At 46.1% G+C, this 6,526-nt stretch overlaps 1 protein-coding gene across 4 annotated transcripts in view; it reads left to right on the top strand.

Moving 5' to 3' along the window:
• DIXDC1 (DIX domain containing 1) overlaps positions 1-6,526 on the top strand; it is a 68,446-nt gene that overhangs the window by 9,195 nt on the left and 52,725 nt on the right. The gene's annotated exons all lie outside the window — the stretch shown is intronic.

A 6,526-nucleotide genomic window follows, 5' to 3' on the forward strand; every position in this document is an offset into this window, starting at 1 on the left:
GTGAGGAGGTGGTCCACATGATGTGTTCTCTACGTGTTCATCACTCTTTGCACTTTCCGGGCAGTAGATTTCTTCACAACCAAGGGCATGGTTGGCAGACAGGACCTAAGAGAGAGGTTGCTTGAGTTCCCGCCCCTTTCAGGGGAGCCAGCATTTGCTCCTTTCTGGGTGAGGGTTGGGGGCTGGACCCTTGATCTGACAGGCAGTATGGGCTAGGACTGGTTGGGGGTCTTTTTCTTTTCACTGTTTTCTCTCAGAATTCTGTTGTTTTTTCCATTCCCTTCTCCTGTGATCTGGTTTAGGACCCTCCCGGCCCCACCTTGTGATTTGCTCCGTGTGTCTTCCATTGCTTCCAAGCCCCACCCCTTTGGGTTGCCTGATTCCAGCGTCCAGGGAGACCTTTACAAGGAGACCTAGGCTGTTGGTTGTGTCTTCTTTTCTTCCTCTCTCTTTTTCTTTCCACCTCTCGCTCTCTTCCCTTTATGTCCTTCTTAAATACAAGACTTTTTGATGATCAGTTTTTAGTTAAACAACACATGAATATATTCGCTTCTTAATATGAACATTACAGGCAAGACTGTGTGCCTTTGGCCACCCCTCCAGTCCAGGCCTGTGCCCCAGAGGTAACCCTTCTCATGAATGTGTGTGTAAGATGTTCTTTCTCCCACTGCACTGTACGCTCTTTCCTCAATTCCTGTTTCTGATCAAGAAGCTCCACAGCTGACCTGTCTCAGAACCTTCCCAGCCCCTGCCCCCTGTACCCCAGCCTTGTTCCTGACACAGGAAAACTGCAGAAATGCTGTCCCCACCTAATCAACAGAGTCGGAATTTTCCTTTGGCAGGGGGTGTTACAACCTTCACTGAAGGGCGGAGCTTGTATCCTGCCTGTACTGCAGGCTCATTTTGCATCAGCCCTCCCTGAACAGACGTAAGGGGATTGTTAAGAAAGAGCTACAGTCTGAGAGATGAAACACCGCGGAGCTGGGAAGCCACCTCTTTGAGTGCTACCAGTATTCCTGGTTCCTCTTCTCTCACTCTTGGCCTCTGGGCCTCCCCTGGTCTCAAGCTTCATACTATCTGACTCATCCACCAGCTGTGGGAGAAGCTCCTTAGGTCCTTCTACGGCCTCCCCCCCTTTTTAACTCAGCCCCCGGGGTATCAGGTCCCACTGTCTTATTAGGCGGAGGAAAGCAGCACAGTCAGCCCTAGCCTTTGCCTTCTGCTCCTTTTCACTTCCAGACCTTTCAGCTGAAGAGCAAAAGGCTTGGCTGTCTTTTTCATGTTTTAGTGCTTCCATGTATATCCCTGGTCTCCCATTCTGGTAAAATGTAAGGGGAAAGGACAGTGGGAGAGTTTTCTCTTTGTGGTGGTAACACAGTCTCTTCATCAAAACAACGCACACAACATTATAATGAACTCATCTAGAATAATGCAGTAATGCCCCTTATCCCTCTCTGATGTTTGATTTTCCTGTCTGCTTCCCTCCGTTGCCTTCATGGCCTTATGTACGACCGATCCCTTCTGTTTGTAGATTGGAACTCTGAGAGCCAATAGGTACTTCTGGTTTCTCTGAGAAATTGACATCATCTAAATACTACTAATAGTAATATGTTAAATCCCAATGGCCCCCGAGAGTTTAAATAATTCTTTCACATACATAATAAATGATATTAAATAATTCTTTTCACTTAGAGTATCACATCGAGTGCTACTGAATACTGCTGTGATTTGTTATTTCAGTGTTTATGGAGCCCTGATTGATTTATTTCAGCTTCTAGGGTTGCTTGATAGATCTAGTAATATTCTGTCTCTTTTGTTAGAGTCATGTGATAAGGATGTAAATAGGGACTTAAAAGCTGGTGTCAGAATACACTTTGGTTCCTCTGAGAAGCTCTTCCTACTGAGGCTAAGAATACCACACATGTGTCCAATCATCTCTGGGGAATGAGCCAAGCGTCTCTGAAGCCATTCTTCATCACCCAGATGCTTTATAAATCTGTGTGGTTAAGGCTGTGACCTTATTCTGTGTGGCAGAGAAAACTGCCACAGGAAATGAAACTATGGCTCTAATTGGTTAATTATAAGGGAACCCTGCAGCAGAGAGAAGCCCTACCCTCTGAATCAAGGCTTCCCTCTACCCATTGTTGGCCCTGTTCTCAGTCCATTTGCCAGTATGCATAACTATGCGTGATGATTTTCTTCTACCACATTCCCTGGATAAAGCCCTGGCTTCGACACATCAGACAGATTACCCACAGAATTGATCTATGTCGGTGTTGTCAATGCAGTTCCTTTTATTGACATGGTTAATCTGCATTGTGATTTATCCACAAATTTTGGCTACTGCCACATTCTGTAGCCTACCCTGGCTGTCCTCCCGTCTCCTGTGCTCTGAGCCTGCCCAGGCTCTCTACTGTTAACATTTCCCCATTTTGCATGTGCCTCAAAGCTATTTATTTGTTTTCTCTGCTACTTGGTATTGATGGCCTATGAATGTTGTCTTTGGTCGATGTGCCAACATAAATTTCTGCAAGTGTTTTTCTGGGAATGAACTTTCTTTAAAAAAAGACTTTGGTGATCGTGTTGGAAGGTTTTGATAAACCTGAGACTCTAATATGGTTTGGCCAATAAACATTCATTCATTCAGTTATTTAGTTCATTTATTGGGTGAGGGGATGGATAAAATAATTGAAACACGCCTGGTTCCTGCTTCCAAGGAATTTATAGGGAGAGATTTGTAGGTGTACTGAAAAAAACCCAAATAAACCGTAATAGGATGCTTACCACAGTACCATACCTTTGCGTACCACAGTAAGCATCCTGAAAGAGGTAGTGTTCCTGGGAGATCATAGGGGCATCTTCTACTTAATGATATCCTGAAGAGCACCAGATATTTACCAACTTACCTGCTCACTGAGGCCAAACTTTTTTTCCTGCTAGTGTGGTAAACGTGCATGGAAACACTCATTCAACAGACATTTACTGAATTACTGTCTTTACCAGACACCGGGCCAGGCTCTGGAAATAGAAGTCAAATAACATAGAGTCTGTTTCCTAGTGGAGCTCACAGGTCAATGAAAATAAAGTAAATATTCAGAGTATCAAACTTGGGAAAATTGTGGTGATAGAGAAATCTTGTTTGTCAGGCAGAGCAAACCTGAGCCTGGGCTGTGGTGTCAATGGCCTGACGGACTGAAAGTTATGGGAATGATTTATTCAAATGTTGGTCAACAGGAAGGGAGTTGTCTGAGCCTTAATTTTTGAAACGTATGTCCTGGAGGACTTTCCCTACCCGTTTCCCTCCAAGTAGAGTAGTGGAAACTTAGATCCCACATGGAGATTCATCCACCTGGCAGTCCCTGAGAAATACAAGAAGGGCCTTTGTCTGGTGTCATCCCCACAAGGGGGACATAGAATGAGTGAGGAAGAGGATTGGCAGGTTGGAGCAGCTGCAGCAAGCATCACTCCTCAGTGCCCCGTGCCTTCTATGAAGTAGGATTTGCAGCATGGGGCCAACCAGAGGCTTTCAGACGTTTCCACAATGAATTCCTCTGTGCTTTGCTGTAGAAATTAAAAGGCCTGTTAAGTCTTTAATGTCACAAAGCACTATACTCCCTAACCTTTTTTTTTTTTTTTATCCTGACTGATTCCTCCTCTCCTCACCCAGGCTCACTGGCTTTGTTCCCACAGGAGCCAATGCCAGCTAAGCAGATGCTCCCTGGCAGCGAGCTCTCAGGCAGCTTTATGCTCCTCATGGTGACTGATGGGCTGGCCAGGCATGTGGAGCAGAGATAGGGCCCTGTTTGCCAGGTGCCATTCCCCCAGGCCCTTCAGAGAGACTGGGAAGCACTAGAAATTCTCCATTGGCCATGACTGGTCTTGTGTACGCTGGAGGGACCAAAGTCTCAAAATGACACTTCACTGAATATATTTCCTTATGTGTTATCCCAAACCAGGCCGCACTGAAGTAGTCATGACCATGACCTTCAATGGTCAGGTATGGTAAGGGGATAGGGAACCAATCCCAAAGGCCCTGAGTGGGCTCCATGCTCTGTTTCTAGGATAGGGGACACTCAACTGCAGTGATGTCTCATTCATTCATTCATTCATTCATTCACATGCATTTATTGAGCACTCACTTGATGACATGTATGCCTGAAGGAACAGAGTGTTTGTGGAACTTGTAACTAGTAGGAATTTTAAAAAAGGTTAGGAGATGAAATCTTTTAGAAAGTCTTTAGTTTTCCACTTTGTGGTATATCATCCTTTGACCCCTGGGCTGGACACTCATATGAGAGCACTGCCCACGTAGGAAGAAATGTAATGATATTTTTACATGTGAGCTTCATTTTTACCCAATTAGCCGCCTGGCTCAATGAATAAATCACCTTTCCTGGCTCAGTAAAGGCCTGAAAGAGTTAATAGAAAGGCTGTACCATATTATGTTCTCTTACTAGCAGAATTCAGGCCAATAATAACTCAAGCTTTCCAGACCTCCTGCTTTCCCCTCAGTTTCTCAGCAGCGTCTCCCCACCCCCTCATCTTCTGCTGCTGGAGGGTCTCGGTCCGCACAGGAATCTGGTTTCACTGTGAGGCTGATTTCCTTCCGGAGCCAGTCAGGTCTCCTTCTGAACGCTCCAGCACACCAGAGCCCTACTACTTTTCTTGTTTGTCTTTCTTGGTTGCCAGCAGGGAGCCACAGAGCTCAGTTTCGGATGCTTTCTACAATAGGAACGGTAGATCACAGACTTTCTTGGTGAAGCCCAGTAAGTGCTCTTTGCAACTCTAACCAAACAAGTCCACTGCAGGAAGTCTCTTTGACCTTGAGGCTTAGAGGAGATAGAGAGGAGAGGCTGGGCTTGCAAACTTGTTTGGAAGGAAGGGAGGTTTCAAAGAGAAACAGAAAGAAAATTACATTTGGTGCAAGAGAGGTTTCAGGATCAAGCTTCCTGCAGAAGTGAAGATGGTGGGTAGAATTGTCTCGGCTTGGAAGAGTTTTAACTTCTGTTGGAGGGTTATTTGGAGTGGCCTGGAGGAAGCTGATGGAGATTATGGAGCTGCTAAGGGCTCCCCACACGAGCCACTCCTTGGTGTTACCACTATTCTCACAGCTTTATGGCCGTTTGGTCTCTTCAAGCCAGAGTCCTGCTCAGCCAGCTTTCACTGTGGCTGCGTCCACTTCTCTCCCCCGTGATGCCTGACTCAAAGGACTCACAAAAGCCCTGTCTTGCTAGACTTCTGGATTACACAGGCATCTTTCTAGCTTCCCCAGAAGAAGTTAGAGATGTGAATTCTGGATCAAGATGACCTCTGTGTTGTCACTAACACGGTATGTTTGATTGTCTTGCTAGTTTAGAGGCAAGTGCAAGAGCCAAGAACTTGAGCAGCAGAAGTAGACAGTGGAATTTATGGACTCATGGAATCCAAGGAAAGGCTGAAAAAGTAAACCATGCAAAGGGCAAGAATGGAGTGGAGTCTCAGTGAAAATCAAACACTCGAATGCTGGCAGCCCACCCCCCCACCCCCCACTCTTCGCCACTTATCTCTGGTGCTTTCTGCGGGTGGCTTCATTTCCTTTCACTCCGTATGGCTTTTCTCTCACAGGTGGGCAGAATGGCCTATGGCAGCGTCTAAGTTTTATATTTTACAACTTGGTCAAAAAGAGACGGGTGGGGAGAAGGAGACGGGTTCTCTTCCTGAAGGCCAGATCAAAAAATTCCAGAGATTGGCTGGAATTGAACAACCAACTCAGCTGGACCAGTGAGCTGTGGCCAGTGGAAGGGGTGATATCACAGCGGCCCAGTCCTAGGGCCCGCACTGTGTCTACAGAGGGGGCGTATTTCTGCAGAAGGGGGTCCACTGTGGCCTGGGCAGCTACCCCAAGAGCTGTTAGCTATCCCTAACCCTGTGGGCCTGACTTGAACCTGTTGTCCTGCTGTGATTCTCCGGCTGTTGTTGTTTGAAACAGAACAAGAACTAGGGGCGTATTCAAGAAGTATATCTTAATATTCCAGGTATTTTCATTTTGCCAGACCTATTGCATCTTGTCTTCACTGAATAATTGACCGATAAAGTAATAGTGCCAGGAGTAAACAGTTCAGCGGGTTTTTCCCCGCCTGCTGCAAGAAGCCCTTAAGAAGTTATTTCATGTCGCTGGGTTAGGGGTTTGGAGGTGGAGAAAAAAAACGTGAGTGAGCTAGGCTCTGGATCCCCCACGCTGGCCCTAACCAGGGAAGCTTTTCTCTAATTTACATATCTGCCTTTCACAGGAGTTTATAATTTGAGAAAAGACTATGAGGCCAAAAAAAGAAGGAGGAGGAAGAGGAGGAGGAGGAAAAGAAAACTAGTTCAACCCCCAGAGAGTAAGGGAGGAGGAGGAGGAGGAAGAGAGAGAAAAATAAAACTACTGATACAACCCTGAGAGAGTAACAGCCTCTTGCATATGGTCTTTCATCTGCCGAAGTAGCTCTAGTAAATTTTAAAACCAAGCAGCAGAGCTACTCAGGGCCTAGGTTTGCACTACAGG

Source organism: Ailuropoda melanoleuca, chromosome 8 (genome assembly GCF_002007445.2).
Source record: "Ailuropoda melanoleuca isolate Jingjing chromosome 8, ASM200744v2, whole genome shotgun sequence".
In the NCBI taxonomy this organism is placed as follows: domain Eukaryota; kingdom Metazoa; phylum Chordata; class Mammalia; order Carnivora; family Ursidae; genus Ailuropoda; species Ailuropoda melanoleuca.